Genomic DNA, 13990 nt, shown 5'->3' with positions numbered 1-13990 from the left:
CTCCCTGGGGCCCCCATTTTCTCACCTGTGGGACTTGAGTTGCAGTGAGCATATATGGGTACTAGATTCTAAAGTCAAGGTGAAGGAAAACATTTCCGTGAAAATCCCTTAACTCCGCCCCCTTCCACAAGGTATGGCACAGCCACAAGTGTCAGCAAATTGTCGTAATGTCAGAGACTTGTGAACAAGAGCAACTCCATCTTGAATAGGAGCTGGGTAAAAAGGGCTGCATTCCTGATGATTAAGACATTCTAAGTCACAGGATGAGATAGGAGGTCAACAAAAGATACAGGTCATAAAGACCTTGCTGATAAAACAGGTTGCAGTAAGATGCCAGCTAAAACCCACCAAAACCAAGATGGTGACCAGAGTGACCTCTGGTCATCCTCACTGCTACACTCCCACCAGCACCATGACAGTTTACAAATGCCATGGCAACGTCAGGAAGTTACCCTATATGGTCTAAAAAGGGGAGGCATGAATAATCCACCCCTTGTTTAGCACATCATCAAGAAATAACCATAAAAATGGGCAACCAGCAGCCCTTGGGGCTGTTCTGCCTATGGTGTAGCCATTCTTTGATTCCTTTACTTTCTTAATAAACTTGCATTCACTTTATGGACTTGCCCTGAATTCTTTCTTGAGCAAGATCCAAGAATCCTCTCTTGGGGTCTGGATTGGGACCACTTTCCTGTAACAATAATACTATCATCATAATGCAGCCATTTACCCACCTCCCCATCCTCCCCATCCCCCACCTCCAATCCTGCTCCTTAGTTGAGCACCAATAAATATGCATTTTAAACTCTAGATGAGTGATTCTCAGCCAGGGCGATTTTGCCCCTCAGGGGATGTGTGGCAGCACCTGAAGACATTTTTGGTTGTCATAACTAGGGGTAGGAATAAACGCTCCTGGCATCTAGTGGATGGAGGCCAAGGATGCCTCGAAACATCCTCCAACACACTAGACAGTCCCCACAACTAATAATGATCCAACCCAGAATGTCAGTAGTGCCAAGGCTGAGAAATCCTCAGCTAGAATCCCACTCAGCACAGAGAGCTGCTCATTCTAGGAAAGGCTGCCAGGATTGGAGACAATGAGAACAGATCCATATATTCCATTTCCATGCTTCCCGTGTGGCAAGTTCGCACGGGGACACGACAGGTCTACCCCCTTTCAATGAGGATTTTTCTCCTTTCCTTTTGGCCAACTGCAGTTAGTTGAATTTATGTAAGTTTAATGCATGCATTATGTAAGTTAAATGCATGCATGGTATAAAAGTTAAATGCATGCATGCAATCCATGTGGCAATGCTGTTTCCACCTCACAGCATTACCCTGAGCATCAGAGGAGGTCTCAACAGAATGTGCTTTGCACAAGGTGAACTCTTAAGCCTTTGCACTGACTACTTTTATTAGTTTCACTTGGTGCATGCCACATGCACAGTACATACTCAATCCAGGCTTGCTGAATGGGCTTCAATTGATAGAGTTTTCTGGGCCTTGTGTGAGAGGAGGTAACAACTCCAAGGAGATCTGGATGCACAATTCTTTTTCTTTTTTTTTTTTTTTTGAGATGGAGTCTCAACTCTGCCACCCAGGCTGAAGTGCAGTGGCACGATCTCAACTCACTGAAACCTCCGCCTCCTGGGTTCAAGTGATTCTCCTGCCTCTGCCTCCCAAGAAGCTGGGACTACAGGCGTGCGTCACCACACCCGGCTAATTATTATATATTTTTGGTAGAGACAGAGTTTCACCATGTTGGCAAGGATGGTCTTAAACTCCTGACCTCAAGTGATCCACTCACCTCAGCCTCCCAAAGTGCTGGGATTACAGGCACGAGCCACCGTGCCCGGCTTCGATGCACAGTTCTTGTCTGAACTTCCAGGCATCCTCCTTCTGCCACCTGCTTCAATAGCTGCCACCTTTCTAATGCTTTCTACAGCCCTTGGCCCCAACTGCAGAGAGCACAGGATCAATTGTGCTGGGAGATCACCCTCTGGGGCTCAGCTCCAGCTCCTGCGCTTGACTCTGATCCCATCACTTTACCTCTTTGGAGTCTCAGTTTCCCTGCCAGTAAAACAGTTCCTATTCCTACAGATCTGTACAAGATTATGGGGCTCCTGCTGACTGTAAGCCCCATATCAAACTTAGAAACTGGCACCCCAGGGGTTCAGATGCAGCCTACAGCCTGAATCCATTTGGCTGACATGTTTTTCCTTATATATTTGAATTACATTTTCCAGTTTTTTAAAAATTGAGGTGAAATCGACATAATATAAAATTAAGCATTTTATTTATTACCTTTTTTTTTTTTCTCCCAATAGAGACAGGCTCTTGCTATGTTTCCCAGGCTGGTCTTGAACTGGCCTCAAGTGATCCTCCTGACTCAGCCTCCCAAAGTTCTGGGATAACAGGCATAAGCCACTGCACCTGGCAAAAATTAAGCATTGTTTGTTTTTGTTTTGTTTTTCTTTTTTTTTTTTTTAAGACCAACTCTCACTCTGTCACCCAGGCTGGAGTGTAGTGACGCGATCTTGGCTCACTGCAACCTCCGCCTCCTGGGTTCAAGAGATTTTCCTGCCTCAGCCTCCTGAGTAGCTGGGATTACAGGCATGTACCACCATGCCTGGCTAATTTTTGTATTTTTAGTAGAGATGGGGTTTCACCATGTTGGCCAGGCTGGTCTCAAACTCCTGACCTCAAGTGATCCTTCTGCCTCGGCCTCCCAAAGTTCTGGGATAACAAGCATGAGCCACTGTGCCTGGCAAAAATTCAGCATTTTAAAGTGAACAATTCAGTGGCATTTAGAATATTCACAATCTTGTGTAACCATCGCCTCTATCTGGTTCCAAAACACTTTCACTACTCCAAAAGGAAACCCGTTACCCAGCACTTATTCACTCCCATACCCTCATCCCTCCAACCCCTGGCAACCCTCTTGTCAGCTGTCCGTCTATGGATTTGCCTATTCTGGACATTTCATATAAATGGAATCATACAATGTATGACTTTTAGTGTCTGGCTTCATTCACTTGGCATAACCTTTTCAAGATTCAGTTACATTGTAGCATACATGATGACAGACATTTGGGTTGTTTCCACCTCCTGGTGATCATGAACAGTGCTGCTAGGAACATGCATGTAGATGTACTTGTCTTCATGTAGAGTACCTGCTTTCAATTCTTTTGGGCATATACCTAGGAGTGGAATTGCTGGGTTATATGATAAGGCTATGTTTAACTTCTTGAGGAACCTCCAAACTTTTCCACAGTGAGTGGGTCACCTTACTTTCCTACCAGCAATGTACAAGGGTTCCAACTGCTCCACTTCCTCATCAAAATTTCATATTTTCCATTCTATTTTATTATAGCCATCCTAGTGCGTGTGATGTGGTACCTCATTGTCGTTCAGTTAGATTTTACTATGTCAAATAAAAAGATTTCCAATAAAAATCCAGTTTCACAGTTTCTCTTGGAAAAGGAAGTATCTGTCAACATCGGGACCACATTCGGGCGGAGGCATCCTCTGAAGCTACCAGGCAGCAGCCCTCCCATGGAGCTGGGACATCCCTTTCCTGTCCTCCCCAAGCCCTACCCCTCTAATGTCTCCCCCATGGCTGAGTTGGCTACCACTTCTCATCACACGCCGCTATTGTTTTTCTTAAAGAAGAAGCCAGCCCCCGTGTCTCCATCAAAAGGGAGGAAAAGAAATACAGACTTGGGGGGGGCCCTGGGTTTCTTAAATATAGAAAGGCCCATCATTATTTGTGGAAGTGTTTAGTATGCGCCTGGGTCATTCGCTCATTTCCGCCACCTGGTCCCTGTGGGCGTCTGAGTGGGTGACACACACACAGCCAGCCCTGTCCCCACTCCTTCCTCAGCGGGGCCATGCGGACCGTACCCTTCTCCTTCTCCCCAGGCGGATGCACTTGGACCAGCCTGGGCTCTCCTGGGGGCTTATTAACCATCCATTCCTTCTGCTCGGCCCTGTCTGCTTAATTCTTGACTTGCACAGCTCCAATTCCCCTCCAGGTCTGGGCTTAGGGCGGTTTTCTCCGCACTCTTTCTTGAAGCTCAGCGTGGATCAAGAGGCCCTGCTGCGCATGCTCACAGGACCTGGACTCCGCCCAGCCCTGGGCGCCACTGTCACTCATTAATCCCTTTCCTGATTCCTCCCCTCTTTGCAAAATTTGGACCCCGGGTGGGCGCCTTCGTAGAATCACACTTCTCAGTTTATGCCACACATTCACTATTTGTCTGTTCAAGGCCCTCCTTGTGCCTTCTTGTATTATTTTTCGCCTGCGTCTGCTGTTAGCATTTCTCACTGCCTCCCACAGGCAGTGACTCCAGTATCTTCAAAATAAATCCTTCCAACCCACTTTCCAATGCTTATGAAACATATATAGTCTTGCTCTGTGAGTGTATATTTTAAATTTATGTCCATGGTATTGTGTCATCAATCTCAGTCTAGTTCCTACTTTTTTCATTTCACACTGTATTTTTAAGCTCTATCCATGATGATGTATGCAAATTCAGGGTATTGTGTATTATTTCATCATCTGCATGTTTCAAATCTGGCTGACTCATTTCCTCCAGTCATAGACATGTAGGTCACCTTGGGCTCCTTGCTGGGACAAACTTGGCCACCACCAACATTCTCACACATGTCCTCTTATGATCCTATTCAGGAGTTTCCCCAGGATACACACCCGGGAGAGGGGTTGCCATGTCACAGATTGTTATGGGTTGGATTGTGTCCCCTGCCAAAGATATGTTGACGTCCGAATTCCCAACACCTCAGAATGTGACTTTGTTGGGAAACAGGGTCATTGCAGATATAATTAGTTAAGAGGAGGTCATACTGGAGTAGAGTGGGCCCTTGATCCAATATGACTGGTGTCTTTCCAAGAAGAGGGAAAACAATGAGCGGACAGAGGCACACAGGGAGAAAGGCCATGTGGTGATGGAAGCAGAGAGTGAAGAGACGCAGCTACAAGCCAAGGAACACCAAGAATTTATGGCCACCATTGGAAGCTAGGAAGAGGCAAGGAAGGATTCTACCCAGGGACTTAGAGACAGCATGGCCCTTCTGGCCTGTATCTTAGGTCTGCATCTTTAAATTTCTCTGAACATCTGCAACTTAGAACTTTCTCTCAGTGATAAGTACTGGTAATGTGATTCATGTTCATATACAAACTATATTCACCCATTCATCTATGCATTCATCCATCCTTCTGTTCATCCATCCAGCCATCCTTCCATTTTCATCCATCCATCTATCATGCATCATTTTATCCATCCATCCATCCATTCATCTGTCCATCTATCCACCCATCCATCTGTTCATCCATCCATCTATCCATCCATCTATTCATCCAATCAGCCATCCCTCTATCATAACCATCTGTCTATCATCCACCCACTTACCCATCCATCATCCATCCATCTATCCCTCTGTCTATCCATCCATCTATTAATCTGTTAATCCATCCATTCATCTGTTCATCTATCCATCCATCCACTAATTCTACAAGTTCTTACTGAGTACCTGCTCGGTGCTGGAGCAGAACAAGATAAACAGGTCTTTGTCTTCATGGAACTTATCACTGGTAGGGAAGACAGACATTAAACTTAGTTAGGAGTTATGAGTAGGAATTAGTTATAGCCCATCACTGTGGCTCACTTTGAGGCCAGCCTCCATCAGTTTGCTAAGAAAGGGGCATACCAATATCCACTCCATAGAAGAGATGAACAATTATACAAGAGAATAATGTATAGAATGCCTAGAATGCCTCAAGACTCCCCCCAGAGGAAAAACAAAACAAAACAAAACAAAAACAAAAGTAATTGCATAAATCCATCCATTTTTGCCATTATTAAAAAATATCCCACACGTTAGTAACTCAGGCAGCAAAAACAAAGGAAACGGCTCCACTTTGCATTTACCTGGTTCCAGTCTTTCTGGGAGACTAAAAGATGTAGAGGCTTCTCTCATTTATCCTAGAACATGGCTATGAAGTAGTGAAGGTGGATCATGACAGATGAGGCAGCAAAGAAGCCGAGAGGTCACGCCACCTCCCAAGGTCATGCAGCTAGATCGAGAAAGAGGCGAGGGTGGAAAATGGGCTTCATGTCTCTTGGTCCACTGCAAAACACATGATAGCCAGACCAGGGAGGAATCGCTTTTCTCCATAATTGGAAATACCACCGAGAGCTAATTTCTCCCCAGTAGATCCACAGGGCAGAGAAGAGCACTTGACCTAGAGTCTTGTTAGGAGGGTGGTCTGTCATGCAGACTGCGAAACAATCAACCAGCCATCATATTTCCATTTCTCTTGGGCCATTTCTGTCTGGAGAGAGAGAGAGAGAGCCCCAGTCAAAGCTGGGAGAGCCAGCGTGCAACGCATCCACTCAGGGCTGTTAATAATTGGGTTTTACGGATGCCCAGATTCACAGGCTATAGCTTAGTGCCTCTCCATCGATTTAACTATCATTTCAGGTCCCTAGCTCACAGCTAGAAACCAACCTACATAAAACCCCACATTAGGACGCTTCCCTTCTTGTTTAGGACACTGCTTTCCATTAGGAAAACAAAACTACTTAGCGGAGAGCTTGATGGATGAGGCTGACGTTATAATCTCACTGAACAGGGCTGTCCTATTAGCGGGAGACACCCCAGTACACACATAAGATTTGGTAGACGAGATCTGTTGAACATTGAGGGGAGCCGGGAAGACAGAGTGCAGGTGGGCAAGCTGTGAATGAGCCAACTCTATCCTCAGAAGTCCCTAGAGGATTGTGTGTCAGAGACCTCTTCCTGATTTAATTTCAGAGTCCAAACAATGAAAATTAGTGACTGAAAAAGTATTTATTGAGTGCCTACTACATCTGTCTAGATCCTGGCTTAGCCAGTGGAGAAATTTACAAGGGGTGTAAATGACAATCCCTGCCCTCGTGGAACTTTCAATCTATTTAAGAAGGTAAATAAATAGATACAGATGATAGATTATACATAGAGGATAGAGAATAGATAGATAGGTAGGCATGCAGGTAGGAAGATAGGTAGATTAGAGGATTAGAGAGAGAGAGAGAAATAACCAATTGTCATAGCAGGTGGTGCTGATTTCCAACTAAATGATACCAAAATTAAACATGATAGAGCAGATTTAGCAGATAGGTGGCCCTTTCCCTTCCCTCACCAATGCTGGATATCCCTAATTATTTATGGCATTCATTATGGGTCGAATTGTGTCTTCCCCACTACCCCCACCCCCTGTCCCATCAAAAGATAAGTTAAAATCCTAACCCCTGGTACCTATGAATGTGGTTTTTCCAATGTAATCAAGTGAAGATGAGGTCATGAGGATGGACCTTAATCCAATGGCTGGTGTCCTTATAAGGAGAGGGAGATGTTTTAAATTTTATTATTATTTTTATATTATTGAGACAGAGTTTTGTGGCCCAGGCTGGAGTGCAGTGGAGCAATCTTGGCTCACTGCAACCTCTGCCCCATGGGTTCAAGCGATTCTCTTGCCTCAGTCTCCCAAGTAGCTGGGATTATAGGCACTCGCCACCCCACCCGGCTAATTTTTTGTATTTTTAGTACAGATGGGGTTTCACCACGTTGGCCAGGCTGGTCTCGAACTCCTGACCTCAAGTGATCTGCCTGCCTCGCCCTCCCAAAGTGCTGGGATTACAGGCATGAGCCACTGTGCCCAGCTGGAGAGGGAGATTTGAATACAGACACACACACAGAGGATAAGGCCATGTGAGGACACAGACACAGAGGGAAGACAGCTGTGTAAAGATGGAACCACAGGTTGGAGTGATGCAGACACAAACCAAGGAACTCGAGATAAAACATATTTTCTAGCCTTGGTCTAAGTTCAGAAGGTGGTCAAGTGAGGCTTCCTGGTAAGATGGGCTGAGCTAGACGTTGAAAGGTAGATTGGATTCTGATGGGGGAGCATGGGTACCCAGTAAGGCAGTATTTTGAGACAGGTCAATTGTTATCCATTTCCGTCTTCCGTCCAGGGACCTCTTAGCTGATCTAGCAGCACCAGTTCATGGACATTGGTGAGGTCACCTAAGGGCAGGTGTGTAGACATCTGCTTTGTAGACACGCAACAGAGCACACACATGGAGCGCGCGCACACACACACGCATACACACAGTGTATATCTATTCTAGGCATGCTCATTAGCAACTAACTTTAATCATCCTTAGCGCTTGCATCTCAAATACCAAATACTTTGGTGTGTGCTGTCTATGAACACACACCAAAAATAGTTCTGGGTAGATGAATGCCTGAGCCAAGAGGCTGGCTGATTGCAATTTGAGTCGAGTGAGTGAAGTCACTGCCTCCCGGATCCCTTCAGTGCCGCCAAGGCAGGAATCTTAACACAGGATATCAATAACTAACTAACCTGAACCGCCCCCAACCAGCCACATGCAGCTGACCGCTCTGGGTGGGAGAACGGATGCTCTGTCTCCAGTCCTTGGACAGGATGTGTCTGCCTGAGAGTCAGACCCTGTGGCTGAAATCTGCTACTTAGCTCAGAGACACGGTCAGACCACCAGGGATGCGGCAGTTCTTGCAGTTAGGTATTCTGTGGTTGTAAATGAAAGAGTGGCGTGAGTGTCAGTGAAAAGGAGAAGTTGACAGGCCCCTTTGCCATCTGCCTGTCTTTCCTTCCTCATTCCCAGGTACCTGATGCTGGCTGCTGACTCGATATATTCAGCATGACAAGGAGTAAAGGAAAAAAAAAAAAAAAGAAAGAATTACAGGAATGTTCAACCCTCTCCCCACCCACCATCCACAAGTAGAAGGACCCAGTGTCATTTTGTAGCGGGATAAATGCACCCCCACAAATATATCCATGTACACCCATCCTTCCTCAGAATCTGTGAATAAGAACTTATTTGGGAAAATGGTCTTTGCAGATGTAATTAAGTTACGGTTCTCGAAATGAGATCATCCCAGATTATCTGGGTGGGCCTTAACTCCAACGCGACAAGTGTCTTTGGAAGAGACACAGACAAGAGAGGCCAGGGGAAGGCCACGTGGAGACAGAGGCAGGGACTAGGGCGACGCAGCCACGACCCAAGGAATGCTAAAAGCCACAGAGGCTGGAGGAGGCGAGGAACTGAATCTCAGGGAGAGCCTTTGGAGGGGGCGTGGCCCCGCCGCTACCTTGATTTTGGACTTCTGGCCTCCAGAACTGTGGGGACATCGATTTCTGTGGTTTTAAGCCCCCAAGTTTGTGATGATTTCTTATGGCACCCCTGGGAAATGAATACACTTTCCTTGCTGCATGGATGGAAAAGTGGGCTAAGTGAAAAAAAAATATTGGAGAAGCCAACAGAATTTGAAGAATATTAATAACAGTAACAACAATGGATTACATGTATTGAGTGCTTACCATGTGCCAAGTACCTGCCCAAGTTAGACAGTGACAGGACTAAATTTAAACTCAGCAAGTTGTGCCCCGAAGCCCGTGTGCTTAACCAGCCTCCCTGCACTCCCAGGAAAGAGTGAAAGTTATATTTGGAAGGGGAAGAGAGAAGTGAGATCTGAAGGAGAGTTTGAAGGAATTTAATAGAGATTTTGGAGCCAACTGCCATGGAGGTGAGATCTAAACATTCAAAAGTTTTGCTTTACTTTATATAAATTGGAAATTTTTTTTGGTGTTCCCAGAGAAATGTAAAGATTTCAATTGCTCTCCAGTTTATATACTTTTTTTTTTTTTTTTTTTTTTTTGAGACAGAGTCTTGCTCTGTCTCCCAGGCTGGAGTGCTGGAGTACAGTGGCACCATCTTGGCTCACTGCAACCTCTGCCTCCCAGGTTCAAGCAATTCTCCTGCCTCAGCCTCCCTAGTAGCTGGGATTACAGGCGCACGCCACCACACCTGGCTAATTTTTGTATTTTTAGTAGAGACGAGGTTTCACCTTGTTGGCCAGGCTGGTGCTTGAACTCCTGACCTCAAGTGATCTGCCCACCTTCGCCTCCCAAAGTGCTGGGATTGCAGGCATGAGCCACCCCACCTGGGCCCCCAAAAAATTATTTTATTTTATTTTTGACATAACGCAGTGCTGAGACTGGAGCACGGGGTACCTGAGTTTTATGCGGGTTCCTTTTTCACTCATTTGACCTTCATCCATTGAGCTCTGGCTTATCTGCCAAAATCTGTGCTCAGGGCTGGGCAGAATGGTAGATGACTGAGAACCAGACCCTGCCTTAGGGTCAGGGATGGTCTCAGCTCAGGAGGGCTGGAGACGCATACAAAGGGCCTGGAGTTTGGGCATCATTCCGTGGGCAGTGGGAATTGTTATGCAGGAGGAGAAAGCTGGAGAGGTGGAGTACAGGCTCCATATCTGCCCCCAACCCCCCGCCCCCACACTGCTTTCCAAATCCCCTCTGGTCTTTGGCAGCCTGTTAGCTACATGGATAAACCTATCCTGGCTAGACTGCTGAGTAATATCACCCCTTTCTGATAATACAGTCAGATCAATTTTTTTTCTCTAGGCTATCTTGTGTATGTATGGGGGAGTTTGGGAATGGGGCATGGAGTGAGCTTGGTTGACTTTCCTCACATCTTATCACCTCGATGGCCCCTGCGATATCCAATTGTTGGGTTAATCCTGGCTTTCAGAAAATATTCTCCTTGACTATATGGACAAAACTAGATTCAATTCAGTTTTGAGACTACAGGGGAGCCTCAATGGCATGGTCGTGTGACTCGATAAACTCCTGGGGTGGCCAGTGCAGTGGCTCATGCCTGTATTCCTAGCACTTTGAGAGGTCTGGGGAGCTGATCGCTTGAGGCCAGGAGTTGGAGAGCAGCCTGTGCAATGTGGCGAAACCATGTCTCTACCAAAAATACAAAAATTAGTTGGGCATGATGGTGCATGCCTGTAGTCTCAGCTACTCGGGAGGCTGAGGTGAGAGGACTGCTTGAACCTGGGAGGCACAGACTGCAGTGAGCAGAGATCGAGTCACTGGACTCCAGTGGTGTGATTTCTGCCTCAAAAAAAAAAAAAAAAAAAAAAAAAAGCTTCTAGGGAGAACAGACAATGGTCAGAAATTATCCTTGGAAATCCTTAGAAAGACACTAAGTTGGGAGCTGGTCAATTTCTCCCCATCAGTCCAGGGCAGCCTGGTTTTCTCCAGCATCAGAAGAGGTTGCCAATTGTCCAGCTGAGGACCAGCTGAAGTCGGTCGGCTTTTAGAGGTCGTAGGATACGAAAACAACAGATATTTAAATACTAGACTCATGCTTGAGGCTGAGAGGCCCTTGGGAGCAGAGATTACTGGGTGGATCCGAGATCTATACCAGGAGAAGAAGGCGAGGCTTTGCTTGTCACTTGCATTTGTTAATTCTATATTTTCTCTTATTATTATATTATTATTATTATCATCTGCCGAGTCCCTATCATTGAATTTGCATAACAGAATTGCATAACTTATAGGACCACACTATCATGCAAATTTTTCCTGAAAGTACTTGCCTTTAAATATGACAGTTACCTCTTCCTGACTACAGAAGCTGGGTTTAGGAAAATCAGAGCAATTTCAGTCTCTGATCCTTTCTCAGAGTAAACTTCGGCCAGCTTCACTGTCCACGTGGCTCTACTGAGGGATTACAATCTCCCAGCCAAGTTGGGTCTTGTCCACAGTGATCTTGGAGCCAGTTTTCTGAATAAATCACAAAACTGTTCCACAGTTGCTGTGTTTACTCAAAAACTCATCTTCTATTGCTATGCAAACGTAATAGTTGTGGATATACTTTATATTTGGCAGTACTTTTTATTGTGTGGTGTTTCACAAAGTGTGCTCTGGGGAACACTAGGGAGGTAGGATGCTCTGTGGAAAAATAGTGTCCTGGGCTGAAGAAGTTTGGAAACCACCTGTTCTTGGATGAACATTCACACATCAACTGACCCTAAAGTAGAGACATCTGGGTAACTTGGTTTAATGCAGCATTGGCCAAATTTGTTTGCCCATAAAATCCTCCTCCTTGGTGTACTTTGGGAGCCAGAAACATGGGGAGAAGGAAGCAAAAGGTGGCCAGGTCCTCTCCAGTTTCCTCAGGCTGTGCGTCAAACCTGAGTTAGGAGATGGGGACTAGGTGGCTGTTTTAAAGTAAACTGGCAGCTGGACATGGTGGCTCACACCTGTAATCCCAGTACTTTGGGAGGCTGAGGTGGGTAGATCACTTGAGGCCAGGAGTTCAAGACCAGCCTGGCCAACATGGCAAAACATTGGCTTTACTAAAAATACAAAAATTAGCGGGCATGGTGGCACTTGCCTGTAGTCCCAGCTACTCAGGTGGCTGAGGCAGCAGAACCACTTGAACCCAGGAGGCAGAGGTTGCAGTGAGCTGAGATCACGCCACAGCACTCCAGCCGGGGCGACAGAGCCAGACTCTCTGGCTTGGCCTTTTCAATATTGGGAAGTGGCCAGAAAGTTACAGGATCTGTTCATGATGCCACAAAGGACTGGGAAAAGGAGATTGGCAAGAATGTCATTGACAATTGTCTTGAGAGAAGAACCCTTTTATGTGTGTGTCCAGGATGTTGAAATATACAATAAGCCAGTTACAAAGACTACCAGGCACCTCTTCTCTGTAAAGCCCCATCCAGGGGGTTGAAAACTGTCCCCTAAAATTCATATCCACTCAGAATCTCAGAATGTCATCTTATTAGGAAATAGGGTTTTTGCAGATGTAATTAGGCCAGGTTCAAGATGACATCATCCTGAATGAGGACAGGCCTTAAATCCAGTGGCAAGTGTCCTACGAGGGACAGAAAAGGACACACAAAAATGCATGAGGCAGGTCATGTGAAGACAGAGCAGAGACTGGAGGTATGCAGCCACCAACCAAAGAATTCTAGGGGCCAGCCGGGTGCGGTGGCTCATGCCTGTAATCCCAGCACTTTGGGAGGCCGAGGCGGGCAGGTCACTTGAGGTTGGGATTTCAAGACCAGCCTGGCCAACATGGCGAAATCCTGTCTCCACTAAAAATACAAAAATTAGCTGGGTGTAGTGGCACATGCCTGTAGTCCCAACTACTCAAGAGGCTGAGGCAGGAGAATCAATTGAATCTGGGAGGCAGAAGTCGCAGTGAGCTGAGATTGCGCCACTGCACTCCAGCCTTGGCAACAGAGTGAGACTCTGTCTCAAAAAATAAATAATAATATAATTCTAGGAGCCACTAGAAGCTGGAAAAGGCAAGGAGGGGTTGTCCCCTAGAGCCTTCAGAAGGAGCTTGGCCCTGCCTGCACCTTGATTTCAGACTTCCAGCCTCCAGAACCATGAGAAAATAAATTTCTGTTGTTTTAACCCCCGAAGTTTGTGTGATTAGTTACAACAGCCCTAGAAGACTAATACAACCCCCATGCTAGTGTTGCCAATGGGTGAGACAGGATTCCCCATGCAGACTAAAACTGTGAATTATGCAGACTGCATCCCTATCGGTGAAGGTATAATGGATACATGTGAACCTGAGACGTGCTAATTTTTGCACCAGGGTGGATAATTAGTAAGAGGCTGTATGGCAGTCTCGAGGGCTCAGATGCAGCGTGGAACTAGTGAGAGAGATTGCAGAGCACAGGTGAGGTTTTAGGGACACTGGATTTGTCTTTGGGTGATGGAATACAGGAAGGGCAGGTGAAGCCATTAACTGCTAGAGGGATATCAACTAGAAAAGATGTGAAGGCTGAGAGCAGTCTCTCAGGGAGACTAGTCTTGGCAGACCCGAGAAAGAGTGACTTGATAAAGAGACACTGCTGGAAGGAATCCAAGAAGGACAGAGCCACTGGGCCAGGATTGCCACGCACTGCCACTGCCCAGGCTGGACCTCAGGGGCTCAGGAAGCCGTTTTGCGATGAATCACCCCTGCCCCGGGGCCACTTTCCACTGGAGGTGATTCTTAGTTACTTCTCATACTGTCGTTTAACTTTCCTGGAGTTCAAGTCCTGCACTGTA

General features: G+C 46.2%; 1 long non-coding RNA gene across 2 annotated transcripts; it reads right to left on the bottom strand.

Moving 5' to 3' along the window:
• Positions 1 to 836: 836 nt before the first annotated feature.
• LOC117975219 (uncharacterized) lies at positions 837 to 11524 on the bottom strand. Of its 2 annotated transcripts, XR_004665454.3 has the most exons (4): positions 8429 to 11524; positions 5949 to 6352; positions 5551 to 5608; positions 837 to 2433 (listed from the first exon to the last, which is right to left on the bottom strand). It is a non-coding gene; the product is annotated as an uncharacterized LOC117975219 (long non-coding RNA). The 2 variants fall into 2 exon arrangements; XR_004665453.3 differs by lacking the exon at positions 5551 to 5608.
• Between the last annotated feature and the right edge of the window lie 2466 nt (positions 11525 to 13990).

This window comes from Pan paniscus, chromosome 10 (assembly GCF_029289425.2).
Source record: "Pan paniscus chromosome 10, NHGRI_mPanPan1-v2.0_pri, whole genome shotgun sequence".
Classification (NCBI taxonomy): domain Eukaryota; kingdom Metazoa; phylum Chordata; class Mammalia; order Primates; family Hominidae; genus Pan; species Pan paniscus.
Note: the sequence above shows the minus strand (reverse complement) of the source record. Positions and strands in the feature narration are given on the sequence as shown.